General features: G+C 42.8%; 1 protein-coding gene across 1 annotated transcript in view; it reads left to right on the forward strand.

Moving 5' to 3' along the window:
• LOC144770056 (ABC-type organic anion transporter ABCA8-like) overlaps window positions 1–18,722 on the forward strand; it is a 2,854,033-nt gene that overhangs the window by 2,689,171 nt on the left and 146,140 nt on the right. The window lies entirely within an intron of this gene.

Genomic DNA, 18,722 nt, shown 5'->3' on the forward strand with positions numbered 1-18,722 from the left:
ATTTTTAAAAAACCTGCTGCTTTCTGAACCAACATCTACCTTTTTGCCAAATTTGGTGTAATTCGGCTGAGCAGTTCAGGATGTAGCTTGTAATAAAATTTCCTATAGAAATTAATATGGAAAAAACACTTTTTGGGACCCCCCTTATTTCTCTGCCCCCAGTTGACGATTCACCCAAAAACTTTCAGGATAGGAGCTGACCTGGATAGACCTTTTTTCGGAATAATTGTGCGAACATTCGTCAAATTATGCCAAAGTTATTAGCAAATCAAAAAATGTTTTTCCTATGGAAACTAGTTTCTAACTATAACTACCTTCTGGCGACCGCCAGTAGGTAATATCTATATCTATATCTATATATATACATATATATATATATATATATATATATATATATATATATATATATATATATATATATATATATATATATATATATATATATGAAATCTCCAGGTTGCCCACACAATGAGTCGGACACAGAACCAGCGGTGACACAGGGTCTTTATTCAGGTAAAAACATCGCCTGCAGCATGATCCGGTTTAACAGCCTTCCCATCCCTGAATGCCTGACGTGTTTCAAAGGATAAACCTCCTTCCTCAGAGGCTGGATGGATCCGGTTTGTGCATGCCACACCTCCTCCCAATATATGCCAATGTCCACGCCCCCAGATGGGCAAGTCCTATGACTGAGAGGGTCATTGTGGGAGATGTGGTTTGCTCTCACTTCATTTTGTCCCTGAAAGGTGGGCTCAAAACTTTCAGGGACAGAATGAAGTTTGAGCAAACCACACCATATATATATATATATATATACATATATATATATATATATATTACCTACTGGCGGTCGCCAGTGGGTATATATAGTTAGGATTTTTTCCCTATGGGATTTTTGAAAATTCTATGTCTAATAACTTTGGCGTTTGTGGACGGAATTGGCTGAAATTTTCAGGAAAATGGCACATTTTGTTTCTGAGCAGCCCTTGAAAATTTGGGGGGGGTTCGTCAAGGGGGGCCGAGAAAAAAGGGGGGTCCCAAAACGTGTTTTTAACATTGAGTTTTCCATAGGGCGGTTGGCCTCACTTTTAGCCCGAAGGGCTGAATGGATTTGCACGAAACTTGGCAAAATTGTAGGGACTGGTAGCCCGATGTGCCTTTTGTAGGTCTCAATATATGTGCTTCAGTGGATTTTGAGAAATTAACGTTCAAAAAAAGATATATATCTGTAACAGCGGACCGGGCAGCGCTCCAGTTCGCGTACTTTTCGCGCAACGGAGCTTTGTGAAGCGAAGCTGATTGGTTCTCCGGCGTCTGTAAACATTCCAAACAGTCCGTAGCGGCCGCCATCTTGTCTCTCGGTAGGATCGAGAGACAAGAGGAGGCCAAAGCGAAGGGGCAAATGACCATAAGGGGGCATAGTAGATTCTCGCTGACCCCCTAGGTTTGATGTGGAGGTTTTAAAAGGGCCCCGCGGGGCAAAAAATAATAATAATAATAATAATCGAACGGCTGAATGGATTTGCACGAAACTTGGCAAAATTGTAGGGACTGGTAGCCCGATGTGCCTTTGCTAGGTCTCAATATATGTGCTCCAGTGGATTTTGAGAAATTAACGTTCAAAAAAAGATATATATCTGTAACAGCGCTCCGCTTCGGAGCTTTGCGAAGCTGATTGGTTCTTCGGCGTCTGTAAACATTCCAAACAGTCCGTAGCGGCCGCCATCTTGTCTCTCGGTAGGATCGAGAGACAAGAGGAAGCTAAAGCGAAGGGGCAAATGACCATAAGGGGGCATAGTAGATCGTCCCTGACCCCCTAGGTTTGATGTGGAGGCTTTAAAAGGGTCTCGCAGGGCAAAAAAAAAAGATATTGTTTTTTTAGTTTTTTTGCGTGGAGTGCGCCCGGTTCGCGAACCGGGAAGCGTTCTGGGGAGCGTACTTTCTTGAAAATTAGTGAAAAAAGTTAGAGTAAAATAATAATTGTGAGTGATCAGATGTAGGGTAGCTCTGAGAAGAGCTTTTGGGTTTATGGTACATTTAGGTACTTATAAGTAGGTACCAATGCACAGTCTTAAATTCAAAATGAAAACTCTGTTGCCCTCATCTGAGAAGTGAACTCCATCTCCTCTGTAGATATCTTGCATGTAGTAACGCAAGTTATTGTTGTACAGGGAGCCCATTCCATGGTCTCTCATGTAAGCTGAAACAGATTTGTTTACATGCTTCCTCGACTTCTCAATTTGTGGACAAAATTGGTTTGACCACCTCCATTTCTGTCTTTGGCATATATTTGAATATACCAAGGCAGTCTGAGGAAAAAGTGCCATCAATTGCTCAAAGGTGTCCTTTAAAAGCATTTCCAGACCTACCCCAGTCAAAGTGCCCAAATCATTACCTCCACAGTGCACAATTAACAGGTCAGGTTTTGGCAAATGCATAAAGGTTTTCACCAATGGTATCAATTGGTGACATTTTAATCCTCTGTGGCCAAACCACTTAATTTCCACATCTTGTAAATTGAGGTTAGGTAAATTCCTGTTCTCAGCATACCTCTGAGCCCAATAGATGTAACTATGTCCAACAATCCAGACAGAAAACATGGTGAGAGAAGGTTCTCCTGCAGTCAGATGAAGTGTGGCAATGAAATGGCAGTTGAAAAAATAAGAGTTTAAAATGAAAAAAACTGTGGAGTTTCTGTGTTAATGAAGCAGTAACAGTGATTGGTGGATTTTGATTGCTGAAAACAGAAAGTTAGGGTGCATGGATGAGTTGTTTGAAAGATGTATTTTGAGTGGTCAAGAAAAAATCATTAAATGAAAGAATGCACTGGATATGAGGTGCACTGAGAGTTCAGAGTTCAATTGCAACATTGTTGTGTGAACTTGCAAACACCAGAGGTCTTCCAAGACGTGGTTGCCATGCAGAAAAGGCATGAAATGGCAGAGGGGGGAAGGGTTTTCATTTGAAAAAAAGCGAGGGAAGAGTTTTGATTGGGTGACATGAGAGATATGTGTGAAGAATTACAGCATTTCTGTGCTTTTGATAGCTGCAGACTCTGGAGTGCATACCTTTTGCTCTGCTGAAGACAAATTGGTGTGTTTCTGAGACTGTTTTGAAACTCAAAGTATTTGCTAAGGTGAGAAAAGATTTCTTTAATTTAGATAGAAAATAGTGTGCTTTAAGGAGAAAATTATGAAGAAAGTTGTGTTTTTCAAATGTTGCTTTGTCTCAAGTGTTTTACAAATAGATTTTGTTTCTTTGAGAAATTGTAATTGGAGAAAATGTGAAGTATTAGTACTGACAGGGTTTTTATGTGCATAGGAGCTGTGGAGTGTTTTCAAATTATGACTTGTAAATCGTTTTTGAGAAAAAGCAATGGTTTTAATATTGATGACAAGGACATAATGGTGTCTGCTTCTTTATAAGGTAATTGAGAGTCTCTGATGTTATTTTTCCCATTTCAATGTAAGAAGTTTGTCTGTGGAGCAAATTGCTTGTAAATATGCTCCCACCTGTGCATGGCAAATTTAGATTTTGAATGTTTGCGTTACATAGGCATGTTAAAGGTGACTGAAACATGCTGCAAAGGCAATCAAAAAACGCTTTTATGTGTCTTAAGGACATTTTAAGTCATTTCCCCATGTGCAGTGTTTTCAAATTATGAGTTGAAAATCGTTTTTGAGGTAAAGGAATGTTTTCAAAATTTATGTGCGCCATATGCCCCCAAATTTCTTTTTCAGGGGTGCAGCAGGGTGTTCTTGAGACACCCCTGCACCCTCGGAAAAATTCGTAATTTGCGATGAGGTAATTGCTAATCGCAAATTGCACCTTCATTCCTATGGGCCTCCTGCTGCATGGAAATGAATGGGTAATTTGTAATTAGCAAATAGCTCATCGCAAACTAGGAATGGTAAAGAATCGCTATTTATTCCTTAAAGTTCGCTATTTAGGAAATGCAAAAAACTTTGATGATACATATGGCGGTTCATCTCTAACAAGATAAGAAGCATAGGGATAGATTTATGATGACTGGCGCATCACCAGGGATGTGTTAGTCATTCTGTGCCGCTGTTCCGTCACCTATGGTGTGCTGCATTTACAATGCGGCGCATCATGGGGCAAAAACAGCACAGATGCGTGACGTATCTGTGCCGTAAAGGTGGCGCATTGCTGGAGTTGTATCGCAAGTGTGATGAAGCTCCAGCAAGGCTCAGGGGTGTCCCTGTCGCAGGGTTTCTGTTCTCACACAGAACTGTGGACAGAGGATTGGAACCTCGGCGAATTAGGGTGCCCCAAAACTCACCTTAGTAATCAAAAACCCCTTAGCAAGCTAGGTACAGTGTCACATTGGATATAACAAACTGTCAATGTTTAGACAATCCAGAATATGAACTTATAGTACCTCAGGATACGTGGAACTCATGAACAGTCGGTCGTTATATATTTCTTAGAAACCAGAACATGGAGTTAAGAAGAACACATGTGTATTTGAAATGTTTATTTACTAATGCCGTCTTCTCAGGCGTAGTATCTTAGATAATAGAAGTACACATATTATCAGTAGCAAAATTACCAGCATAGTTACTAGTACATAAAAAGCGAATGGTGACAGTATGTTAACATGCTGTAAATGAATAAGAGTTAGCAACACTTATAAGCAGCCGCGGGCCGTGGAGGGAGTTACGGTGGGGCAGGGAGGCGGGGAGGGGGAGGGGCAGGGTGGAGAGGGCTCCACCCTGCCCCTCCCCCTCCCCGCCTCCCTGCCTCACCGTAACTCCCTCCACGGCCCGCGGCTGCTTATATCTGACCCTCCCTAATACACATATTATATTATTTGCTAAGAAGGTCTCTTTGTGTTGGTTTAGGGCGTGCCCATACTTTAGTGTCTTAGATTTGAAGGAATCACATCAGCATACACCAGCTCTCTCTTCATGTGAACCGCATCAAGTGTTGTGTATGTGTGTTCGGCAAAGCAATATAAAACCCGCCTCATGCCCAGAATTGGCAGAAGCTGCACTTATGTTATGAGTATGAAGTCGTGGAGATCAGACCTCATAACAATTCTGTATCGTGTTGTTCTTGAAACTTCAGCAGTCGCTGTACAGATATAGTTTAACAAGCAAAGCAGATAGTAGAGCAATAACATATTATTCTCATGTAAACCACGATGAACTACTAGGTTGAAAGCTAAAGCAACAACTAAGTGTCGTGTGCAGAAGTTGCAAAAAAGGAAAAATGGCATTTAAACCGGTAATGAGCCCATGCTAACTTAACACGGTGTAAAGATATCCAGGATCTAGATGACACCTCCCCATGATCCGGAAACGAACTGAATAAGATAATAGAAGTGGCATCTCATGAGAGCAGATTGCAACTTTATATGTGGACGGTCCGCAAGGTAAAACATTAAAAACTAGGAAAATTTAATGCTAAAGAAAAATAAAACAGCCAACTACTTTATCGAGGCTTAAGCCAATAGGCAAGCTAAATAATAAAAACTTGACAAATAAGTCAATGAATTGTCAATGAAATGCTAGTACTCAGCATATCAAACATGAAAAAGGTCTATGACATAACTGTGTATGCAAAATAAGCTGCAACAGCCTCCAATAGGAAGTCACCGTCTTCATCCGAAAAGAGTTCAGCCATCCAATTTAAAAGCGGAAAAGAACATACGTGCTCTCCCAGCACCGGATCCTCTATCACCATCAGAGGACAGCTCGGTGGGTTTTCAAGAAAGCTCTGTTCCAAGAAAGACTGTGTTGCCGCCAGTAAATTCCAGGGACCAATTAGTCCATGCATCAATGCCACAGCCATAATCCTTTCGCCAGGAGAAACCAACTCGTGAGTAATGATAGGAGTCATCAGCTGATTAAAGTCGACCTCAGGAGAAACCGGTCCGCAGAGACACAAATCAATGGCCCAATCGAAATCACAGGTCAGGCAGTAAAATACAGGCTGGACACAGGTGAAGTAGGAGAATCGAAAAGATAATCCATATGCCGTGCTTAATATCGCCAACGGCATTGTGCCATAATATTCAAGCATGCGATTGCGGAACAGCGTCAGCAGCTGCAGGGCGGGAGCTTGCACAGGAGGGACATCCATATTTAAAAATGTAAAAAAGCACAAGAGCGTCGGCTGGTAATGCAAGTAAAAATGGGAATCCACCAAGCACAGTGGAAAAAATAGAATGAAAGAAAGCAGGGATGACTCCAAAGATTTTCTCAAATGAAGTCACGAGACCACTGGTAACAACTTTAAAAAAGTGCGCCAGGACCTTTGTGGAGGACGCGTTAAAGATAGTCCGAACCATCTTGCTGAAATGGAAAGGCAAATCTGTATTTAAAAGGGTCTGCACCTCTGTACGGGTGTTCGCTATGTGAAGCACGAAAGTTTCACGGGCCGAACTCAAGGCCACCTCTCTCTGAGACAAAAGAGCTCTTATTCTTGCCATGCCGTTGAAATCTGTTCCCAAGGTTGGTATTTGTGGCCAGATTGAAAACTCCCTATGTTCATGTGTGGGAGGAAATAGAACATTTCTGCAGCAAATAACCCGTTCACTTACTGTTACGATAAAAGGAATACTTTTAATTAACCCAGAACAATCTTCATTATTGAGCATCAAATAACTACCATTTTCCAACAACTTGAACATGGGGATGATAGCAGGAACTGGCGTGCCTTGCAACACGCAAGCCATATTTGGTCGGTGTTTGTTGCATGAACCGTGTAACTGTATGTGCCTACACATTAGTGAATGATGTGGCGTCTCAGTGCATTCCTCTCCATTCAGATAAACTTCTTGATCATCTTTGAAACATCTGTATGTGTATGGAAGCGACCAGACCTCATGAAGAAAACCACTACCTAAAGGTGCATAACGACCTATTGGTATATATTTCATACAATTTGAAAACTTATATAAAGCAAAAGGCAGCGTTATTAAACCGTGGATAAGGCACGTTGCCAAAGCAGCCAACCTTTTGGATTTATACTGGAAATGTTAAAGGAAGAATTATGGAGTAGGGCCTGTAAATCTTTAATGGACAACCGAGTAAAATTACTCCAACCATCATATTACTCTAACTCCGGGATAGTAGGGGTGTTTAATTTTTTAGAAGTAGCCAATCCAAAGCATTTGGTCTGGGAAATTGTTTCATTCACAAACAACATATGATTTGGGATGAGATATGCACGGTGCAAAGCCTCAGTGCCTTTTACCTGCCAGGTTCGTGAACCCCAAACTGATGTAGATCCTGGATATCTTTACACTGTGTTAAGTTAGCATGGGCTCATTATTGGTTTAAACGCCATTTTTCCTTTTTTGTAACTTCTGCACACGACACTTAGTTGTTGCTTTAGCTTTCAGCCTACCTGCGTCAAGATCTATGCCTGCTTCAAGCAGGCGCAGGGTTTTGATGCAGCTTTGTCCTATCTGATTGTAAATGCGGCAGACTGTGGGTGGTAGAGCAGCGGTGCACGTTAACTGGTGCATCTCTGGGGATGTGCTAGTTAATATAAATCTGCCCCTTTCCATACATACTGAGCATGTCATGAATGATGTAATATGTGACATCATCAGCAGTGGATTACGGGTAATAGTATCTCTAGTTTACTCCCCTATAGCTGTCTTTCTTTTAACATAACTGTCTGTTTCCTTCCCTTATACTTACTGTTTTTTTGGTTCGCTTCCGGTTCGCGTACCGGCGAGCGAACTGGGAAGCGAACTAAGAGAAATAGAGGTTGGCACAGTTCCAAATATTGTACCAATTTTTTAATACCGGGGAGGTAGTTCTGAAAAGAACTTTTTTTTATTGTTTTTGTTGTTTTATATTTTTTTTATTATTTTTCTGAACATTTTTTTACTTTTTTTGAATTTTTCTGAACAGTTTTATATATTTTTTTTTTTTTTTTTTGGAGGGGGCAACGAAAACGATTCATTGTAAAGGGCTCAACAGGAGCAACAAAAAAAAAAAAAGAATTTATTGTTTGGGGCGTTTCGGACAAACATGAGCATGATTGTCAATAGCTCTGTTGATCAGAGTGATGCTACTTTCTCCGTAGCAAATGAATCCACTGCAATGTACGCAGACTTGTTTTACTTCACGAAATCTCGTTTGTATATTTGGCACCATCTCCCTGCCCTCTGGTCCCGTTACTTCCGGTACAACAGATCTTCTGGCCATAATAGGGAGATTATCTAGGTCGTTACGAAACTGTGCAGCACTGTAGTTGTTAGGATGCCACCTAGTCATATGGCGATGCATTGTGTAGTTTCCGAAACTGTATTTTTTGTCGGTCCCTCTGGACAGTCTATCTTGACATATAAGGCAAGTTACGTATCTTGCATTTACTTTTTTCTGACCTTTGGGAATTTTAAAAAATTGCCAAATGAAGTTTTCTTTCCGGTGAGACGTCCTGGGCTCCTCAGGCAAAAAGTGCCTCTCTTCGTGCTCTTCGTCCTGTTCCTCTTCTTCCTCTTCTTGCTGAATTATAACTTCAGCAGGTGGTCCACTCTTCCTTGGATGTGGTGGAGGTGGTGGGGAAGCACCAGCTGAAGCTACTAAAGAAGCCATTGCTCACTGGTAACAAAGGGTATTTCTCTCACAATGATGAAAGTCAGAGTGAGGAAAGAAGGAGGGATTTTCATCATTTGGGAAAAACAATAGTTCTCAACCAATGAAAAGTGTTCATTTTAGATTATATGACCTAGTCTTACATCATTAGGAAACCAAAAGTGAAATGAACCAATGAAAAGTGTTATTACCAAGTCACATGACCTGCTGTGTTTACGTTACGCGCTTTGCAGGGCCTCCCGGTTTGCTTCCAGAAACCTGCGCTTTGCGCCTCGCTTCGCGTACCAGTTCGCTAACGTAGCACGTCATATGACGTATCACGCGACAACGCGAAACGTCATGTGGACGGGAGGCGTCACGATGTTGTTTTCTAACGCGGCAGTTGCGGTAAAGAAACGTTTACCGGCTCGCGGTCTATTTCGCGGCATCAAGGTCAGCTAACGGGAAGTTTCCCGATTCGCGAAGCGGGAACGAAGAAAAAAATATATAAATTTTTTTTTTTATTAATAAACATATAAAATATATTTTTGGATTTAAAGAAGAATACATTTTACAGCTACAGATATTAGCTGTTAAAAAACCAATGAAATTCACTGAAAAAACCATAGGTTATAGACCATATATAGTTAGGAATTAGCATTTAGAAAACCTTATTTTACTCACACAAAACCATTGAAATTCCATATATAGTTAGTTGCACTAACTATATATCGCGCACCCGCAATCCACTGCTGATGATGTCACATATTACATCATTCATGACATGGTCAGTGACATCACTGATGACATCACTGATGACATCTCAAATGACATCACTGATGATATCTCATTTGACATCAATGGTCACATCAATGATGATATCATTAATGTGACAATACAATGCATCTTCTCACACTTTAATATAACCTCTGTTACACCCAGTGTTAAATACAGAGTATAATTTTTGAAACCATTGACACACCAATACTAGTTACTACATACGCACTCACTGATTCCTACGTCTACACACACATTCACTCATTCACCCATACAATCATTCATACATACAATCACTCATCTTTACAACACTATCATATGCACTCATACACCTATACAGACACTCACACTCTGCCACTCATCCATGGAGTTACTCACACACCTAGTCAGTCCTGTAAAGAATCAATCACACTTCCATTTTCTAATCTACACAGTTAAACATAGAGTACCTTACATTTTCAAACATATACTAACACATACTTACTCTCTTATAGAATCACTGATACAAGTACACATTGATCTGCACAGTCACACACCTCCCAGCCAGCCATACACACACTCAGTCTCCCATACAAATACTTGTGCAACCAATCAATAACCCATATAGCTACTTATATAGCTACTGATCAACACATGCAGCAGCTTGCACAACAACAGACATACTGATGCACACTTTCAGACAGTTTAGTCACTAACCCGTGCATTTAGTAAGACGCATTTAATCACTCACTCATACAGTCAATCACGCACCTACTAAAACCTTCATTCAGACACTTATACATCCACTCATTCTTCAATATGTAAAACATATTTAAACTTTACAGAAACACATAATCACTGGATGTTGTCATCAGTGATGTCATTTGAGATGTCATCAGTGATGTCATCAGTGATGTCACTGACCATGTCATGAATGATGTAATATGTGACATCATCAGCAGTGGATTGCGGGTGCGCGATATATAGTTAGTGCAACTAACTATATATGGAATTTCAATGGTTTTGTGTGAGTAAAATAAGGTTTTCTAAATGCTAATTCCTAACTATATATGGTCTATAACCTATGGTTTTTTCAGTGAATATATATATATATACATATATATATATATATATATATATATATATATATATATATATATATATATATATTTATATCCTGAAAGTCGTCTCACCCACAGGAATACAATCTCCAAAGAGATGACGCGGACCCAAAGTCGTGCTGCAACATTTTTTATTATATTTCACCCAGCACCTCCGCCATGACACGTTTCGGTCCTCCTCGGACCTTGATCACATGACCTAAAAAGTATTTGCAATGCAACTTGCAGTTAGATTCATGATACTACAACTATCTATCACAAAATCTCCTTGAGATTATCTATTCTGTACATATATAGACATAATCCCTCCCCTTTCATTCGATCCCCTGCTGGCCAGTAGCATGTGACAAACATGAGGAATGGAGAAATAAAAATGAAATCCATATTGTTTAATATACTTTTATAAATTAGGTATTGCTTGGTTGAGGGGAGCACTGTATATAAATAATATGTGTAATATGAGATGTTTTTTTTTTCTCGAGTCACTTATTAACTTATGCAGAATTAACTCACTGGGGTTGGAAATTGGAAGTTAGTTACTTTTTTTCCCTTTTTTTAACTTCATACCACCAGGAGCGTCTGCAACTTTAAAAAAAATTGCTCGATCTATCCGCCCTGCGGTCACTGCATTCACCCGGGGTCCTGATAGCAACCAGACAAGAACACCACCATTGTCGGTGCCTTGGTGTAATTATTAGAATACATACCCAATTTCCAGGGTTCTGCACCACATCAAAAAATCAGTCCATATATCAGGGGGAGGGTAATAAAAACGTTCTTGTTTAAAAATTAGCTACGTGGGAAGGAGGAGTCCCGGGGTCTAAAATATTGCATTCGAAGCAGGGGCCGAGAAAAAAGAGGGTCCCAAAATGTGTTTTCCCCATGCAATTTTCTATAGGAATCGTTCATCACGGCTACAGCCCGAACAGTTGAATGGAATTATACTAAATTTGGCAAAGAGGTCCTCAGTTCAGACTCGTGCCTTTTGCTTAAATGGTGTAAATATGTAAAAGTACATATATATCTATGGCCTCAGTGGATGCGACGTCCTGATCATGCGATGAATGCTAATTGGCTGTCAAGTGGTTGTTAATATTCAAAACCAGGAATTGTTGGTAGCCATTTTGTGCCTCGGTAGAAGCGAGGATCTGGAAAATAGTGGGACAAGTGTTTAAAAGGTATACAGGGGGCATGCAAGATTTTTTTTTTAAAAACAGACAAATGTGCGTTGGGTGCATGGATCTGCTGTAATAAAAAATATAAACGAAACAGGGGTTCCTGTACTTGTTTAAGCATTAGCTACCTAGGAGGCCCAAATCCCGGGGTCTAAAATATGTATGGCCTCTGCTGGGAGTCATATCCACCCACCCCTCATATGTCTGGCCACTGCTGGGACTCCTCTGCACCCACACCCATACTGTTGGCCTCTGCTGGGAGTCTCCTGAACCCAACCCTCATATGTCTGGCCACTGATGGGAGTCCTCTGCACCCACCCCTCATATGTCTGACCTCTGCTGGGAGTCATATCCACCCACCCCTCATATGTCTGGCCATTGCTGGGAGTCCTCTGCACCCACCCCCATACTGTTGGTCTCTGCTGGGAGTCCTCTGCACCCACCCCTCATATGTCTCTCCTCTGCTGGGAGTCATATCCATTCACCCCTCATATGTCTGGCCACTGCTGGGAGTCCTCTTCACCCACCCCTCATATGCCTGGCCTCTGCTGGGAGTCATATCCACCCACCCCTCATATGTCTGGCCACTGCTGGGAGTCCTCTGCACCCACCCCTCATATGTCTGGCCACTGCTGGGAGTCCTCTGCACCCACCCCTCATATGTCTGGCCTCTGCTGGGAGTCATATCCACCCACCCCTCATATGTCTGGCCACTGCTGGGAGTCATATCCACCCACACCTCATATGTCTGACCTCTGCTGGTAGTCCTCTGCACCCATCCCTCATATGTCTGGCCACTGCTGGGAGTCCTCTGCATCCACCCCTCATATGTCTGGACTCTGCTGGGAGTCCTCTGCACCCACCCCTCATATGTATGGCCTCTCCTGGGAGTCATATCCACCCACCCCTCATATGGCTGGCCACTGCTGGGACTCCTCTGCACCCACCCCCATACTGTTGGCCTCTACTGGGAGTCCTCTGCACCCATCCCTTATATGTCTGGCCACTGCTGGAAGTCCTCTGCACCCACCCCTCAAATGTCTGGCCTCTGCTGGGAGTCATATCCACCCACCCCTCATATGTCTGGCCACTGCTGGGAGTCATCTGCACCCACCCCCATACAGTTGGCCTCTGCGGGGAGTCCTCTGCACTCACCCCTCATAATTCTGGTCACTGCTGGGAGTCCTCTGCACCCACCCCTCATATGTCTTGCCTCTGCTGGGAGTCATAACCATCCACCCCTCATATGTCTGGCCACTGCTGGGAGTCCTCTGCACCAACCCCTCATATGTCTGGCCTCTGCTGGGAGTCATATCCACCCACCCCTCATATGTCTGGCCACTGCTGGGAGGCCTCCGCACCCACCCCTCATATGTCTGGCCACTGCTGGGAGTCCTCTGCACCCACCCCTCTTATGTCTGGCCACTGCTGGGAGTCTTCTGCACCCACCCCTCATATGCCTGGCCTCTGCTGGGAGTCATATCCACCCACCCCTCTTATGTCTGGCCACTGCTGTGAGTCCTCTGCACCCACCCCTCACATGTCTGGCTACTGCTGGGAGTCCTCTGCACTCACCCCTCATATGTCTGGCCTCTGGTGAGAGTCATATCCACCCACTCCTCTTATGTCTGGCCACTGCTGGGAGTCCTCTGCACTCACCCCTCATATGTCTGGCCTCTGCTGGGAGTCATATCCACCTACCCCTCATATGTCTGGCCACTGCTGGGAGTCCTCTGCACCCACCCCTCATATGTCTGGCCATTGCTTGGAGTCCTCTGCACCCACCCCTCATATGTCTGGCCACTGCTGGAGTCATATCCAGCCACCCCTCATATGTCTGGCCTCTGCTGGGAGCCATATCCACCCACCCTCATACTGTTGGCCTCATGGGGTTGATGGCGTGTGTGTGCCTCGTATAAGTATTGTGAGGGTGCCGTACGCGAGTGTGTGAAACGCACCGTACCCCAACAGTCATGGCGTGTTTGCGCATTGTATCACTATTGCAATGGTGCCATATGCGAGCGCATAAAACGCACCGTACCCCAACATTCATGGGGTGTGTGCGCATCGCATGACACGCACCGTACACCAACATTCATGGCGTGTGTGTGCGGCTCCTATTACTATTGCAATGGTGCTATACGCGAGCGTGTAAGACGCACCGTACAAGCACACTTCCATTGTTGCGGTACGTTGTTCTCACCGTATGCACCATCGTCGGTTTCTGTGCACCAGGTCGTAGGTGTACAGGACTGGGATGACACGGACGATGGTGTTCATGATGTGTATGTCGCGTACCGGGGATGCGGTTCGGGTTGGACTCTGCTTTTACGGACATTTTGAGCTCCCGTAGAAAAATGGTCGTATGGTGTGTCGCAGAAACGAATCATACTTGCTGGGCTGGAAACTGCTGCTTGATTACGTACTGACGTCGCGTACTGCGTGTTCCGGATACAATTTGCACTTATTTTTTTGTCGTACGGTGTTTGGTACGATTCGTACGGAGATTTGCTTTGGGTTCGGATCGTACTTCATCCTACCTACGGGGACGTTGAAGGTGTACGATTCGTACGGGAACTATGCTCCGTACAACTATTCGTAGGGGATTTTACCGAATCGGAATCGGCACCCTAATGTCACCTTCCTGTATTGACCACACATTTTAAACACACTGCACAGTCTGTTGTGCAGATTCAAAAGCACATCTCGGCATTTCTTTCTTCCAAATAGCGGCTTTCCATGTAGAGCAAGAATTATCATTCACAGACACGTCTGATTTATAACTGAAACTAACGATTGCTAATTCTAACAGACTGTTTTGTTACTGCATGTTTTCATTTTCTCGGTTCAAATTCATTTCTGACTGAGGAACGTCTTCAAACGAATTAATTAAAACCTCCTGTGAAACTTGCAGATTACTTGCAGCATCTCTATGTTCACCTTTTTCACTAAGGACTCACCCTGGTTAACTAAACAGCCTGGCAAAGTAAATGGCTTCAGAGCTTGGTACACCTTTAACTCATTTTTTCAGTGATTTATTCTCACATGTTAAAAGGTCTGACTTTTCTTTAGCTCCCTTTGCAGCTCATTACTTTCTTTTTCCAGCTGCTCACATTTTTGATACATGCTAAGCAATGCATTAAAAATTACACCACTATTTCTGTTTGAAATACCAAGTTATTTTCCATCTTTAAAAGAGGCAATCTCCCTCTCAAATAACTAGGTTGGCATCTGGGACTATGCCTTTGTTTTTCTGGAAAACATTTTTCTTTCCCCTGTTATTTTTCTTTTCGTAGCCTGACAAGTGACGCCAAATGTCTTGCTTTGCCTCTCAGATAATACAGAAGATCCCACACGGTGGCTCACACCTACGTCGAAGCAAGATACATAACACGAAACAAATACCTTTAGAAAAGTTTTTTATTTTACAAAATGCAAAGACTCACTTTGTAGAATAAGGCTTGGGGTTTCATTTTACACAATGCTCTCTAACAGAAAGACTTTCACAGATGCCAGATGCACAACATTCAAATACACATATATATATATATATATATATATATATATATATATATATATATATATATATATATATATATATATATATTCATATGCAAGCAATAATAACACCCTTGGTAAATGCAACAGTTAAATTCATGAATAATACCATGGATAAATAAACAAGCAGCAAATAATATGAGATAGGACTCAAGCAAATATAATGGGACTTCCTGCAAGAGATCAGAAAGATATATATACTGAATCACAAAGAAAACACCTCAAATGATCAAAGCCACTGCCCACACATCACAATGGCAATAATCAAAACTCAACACCTCAAATGATCAAAGTCACTGGCCACACATCACAATGGCAATGATCAAAGCTCAAACACCGCAAATGACCGCAGCCACTGGAACCACGCATCACAATGGCACTAGTCAGAAACAAATCATCTCACCCAATCGTTCACTCAACATCCTTGCCAACTCAAGCTGGGGTGCCTGTTTACAGCTGGGCTTGGACTCTCGACCGGGACTCAGGTTTCGTTTGTCTTACAGCAGTACCACTACTCTGTAAGTGAGCACCCACTCAGCTTTTTAGTCTCACAACTCACACTAGAAGGTTCGAGAAACCTTCTCCATACACCAAAGGAATCTTACAAGGACTGGCCAGCTTCCAGGCAAGCATTCCATGTGCAGGAAGGAGCTCCCACGATCCCTCTACAGTCTCGCATGTTCCAGCCTTTATCTTGACAAACTCACAAAAGCCTTCCAGAGTACATTAAACAATCTCTCACAAAAACAATCTTTGAACGCGATTAACCCAAACAACCTGCAAGCGTGGCTGTGCATGCAGAGAAGCTGAAGCAAGGCAGAGTCAGAATTCAGGATTACACGAGGCCATGTCAAAGCCAATAATACTTCCCAATGTACAACACAATGCACATTTGTGCACCACTGCTTATAGCATCAAATACATCATCTCTAATTGTACAACACAGTGTACATTTGTGCACAACTGCCTTAAGCATCACATACTTCATCTATCAATGTACAACACAGAGCACATTTGTGCGCCACTGCTTATAACACTGCACTTTGAGACCAAAAAGCTCATTCCACACCTCTCTCTCTCCCTCGTGCTTTGAAATGCACATCCCGCACGTTCTGTTTTTGGAAGGCTGTCCCACTCCATGACAGCTCCCACTGAAAGACTGCAAGATTACAAGAAAGTAACTTTTAAGAGAAACAGGCACATGCAGGACATCGTACATTCAGGCTAGGATAAAATAATACACCAAAGTAAATTAATATAATGGTAGTCAAAGGTCATCACAGGGTGTCAGACCACAAGAGTGCCTCTAGCACTACAGCCCTCCTTTGACTAAAGTAATTTAAAAGATGCACTGCAGTATCACTAAGGCCCAGCGATCTTGCTGCCAAGGGCATCTGCTGACAAAGCCTATAAATTATGTGCCAAATCTTCAAGACATAGGTAAGGCAAGGGGTTACTTTCTGGTTACGTTCTTGGTTCAAGATGGGTTGTTGGTAGAGCAATAAGAATGCCTTGCCTGGCCACAATGAATGGGAGTGTGGCCATCCACTGTGGGAACAAAAGCAGCATCCGCTTTATTGCCCCATTACATGTGGCTGTCTAGGAAAATACACAAAGCCCAGCTGTCACCCACCCAGACATGTGATTGGAGACTGGCAGCAGACACCAAATGGCTAAAGTAAGAAAATGCCAACTTCTTTAAAGTGGCATTTTCAGAATTACAAATTAAAATACGACTTCACCATACGTTGTGATTTTAAATTGTGATTCAAGAGACATCAAACTCAAAAATGTATCTCTTCCAGATTGTGAATTACATTTCTAAGATGTAATAAGGTAATCCCAATGTGGGAGAGATAGGCCTTGCTGTAGTAAAAAATTACTTTGGGAGTTTTCCAATATGAGGACAAGTCAAACTTAAAAGTACATGTCCTACCTTTTAGATAGGTTGTCCAGACCCTACCTTAGGGGTGACATATGTATAAGAAGGAAAGACTTGGGCCTGGCAAAAGGGTTATTTTTTCAGGTCGACATGGCAGTGTGAAACTGCATGTGCAGGCTTTGCAATGGCAGGCCTGAGTCATGGTTAGGGGGTTACCTTAGTGGATGGCACAATCCATGCTGCCGGCCCATGAGTGACAGTAATGTTCAGGCCCTCAACATATGTAGTGCACTGTACTAGGGACTTATAAGTAAATTAAACATGATAATTATGGATAAGCCAATACTGCTATGTTTAAGGGAGAGAGCACAAGCAGTTTAGTACTGGTTAGCTGTGGTAAAGTGCACAGAGTCCTAAAGCCAGTATAAATGAGGCCAGAAAAGTGGAGGAGGTTGACAAAATGATGTGGGAAAGTCCAGCCTCAGGCTATCAGGTCTAAAAAAATAATTTAGTATATTACCTCATAAAACCTTAGAAATTATTTCTGAGATGTACTACCAGTCACTAAGAGAAGTGTACACTGAATTAAACAATGGAATTTCTGAACTGAATTTAAGTTTACGGCAAATCCCGAAACTGGATAGAAAACTGCTACATTCAGATTTTTAATCTTAGTCAGTATCACCCACCGGGATATCTATGCATGCATAGGAATCAGAAGAAGGTTGTCCATGTAGAATACTAACTGTAGCCTGTGTCTGAAAATACCACTTTTAGAAAGTAGGTATTTTCTTGCGGAGCCGTCCAGTGTGCCTCTCCAAGGTTTGTGTATTGCATGTCTGGCTTTGGACTCACAGGGGCTGGGGAGGAGCAGTGCCTCCAGGGAGTCTGATGATTCAGGGCTGGGCCGAATACACCTGGGCTGCATTTAGAGTAGGGGGGGGAGATTTCCTTTCACCTGAATGGGCCTGGTCTGCCTAGGACAATGCTGTCTCCACCTCCTGCCAGGAAGCTGCACCAGAGAGGACAGAACTGGATTTAACTGAACACAGGGCTTCTCTGCCACCAGCGAACAAAGGATTTTGTAGTATAAATATTGCGGCCCAGACTCCAGACTTTTACATCACTTATGGGAATCAAGAGGAACCTTTGCCAAGGAGAAGAGCCAGAGAAGCTGAGGAGGAATACTGTTCCTTTGCTGTTTGCTGTCTGCGGTTGGACTGCAGTGGCTACTTGCTGCCAAGGAAAGGAGAAGGCCTTTGCTGTTTGCTGTGTCCCCTGCTTGAGGAAGATCTACAAGGGCTTGAATTGAGCTTGCCTTCTGTTCTGAACTCTCAGGGACAGCAAAGACTTCACCACCAGCTCCCTTGAACTTCCTTGCTGGGAGTTCCGACCTGCTAAGAGGTGCCTGCTGTTATTTTGGACCTCTGGGGGCTGTTTTGCTGCTTGGAGCTGGAAAAGCAACGCTATTTCAAGAAACAAGACCCATCTGCACATGTTTCCGATGCATCGCTGAAGGAATCATCGCATCACTTGCCTGCTGCTTAAGAAATTGCTGTGCCCCGCATAGAGTGCATCGATCTCAGAAGTCTGAGATCACCGCACTGATTTCGATGCAAGGCATGCTGTGCGACTGCAAGAATACACGCATCGTTCCGGATCATCGCATTGC

Source organism: Lissotriton helveticus, chromosome 7, assembly GCF_964261635.1.
Source record: "Lissotriton helveticus chromosome 7, aLisHel1.1, whole genome shotgun sequence".
Lineage (NCBI taxonomy): Eukaryota > Metazoa > Chordata > Amphibia > Caudata > Salamandridae > Lissotriton > Lissotriton helveticus.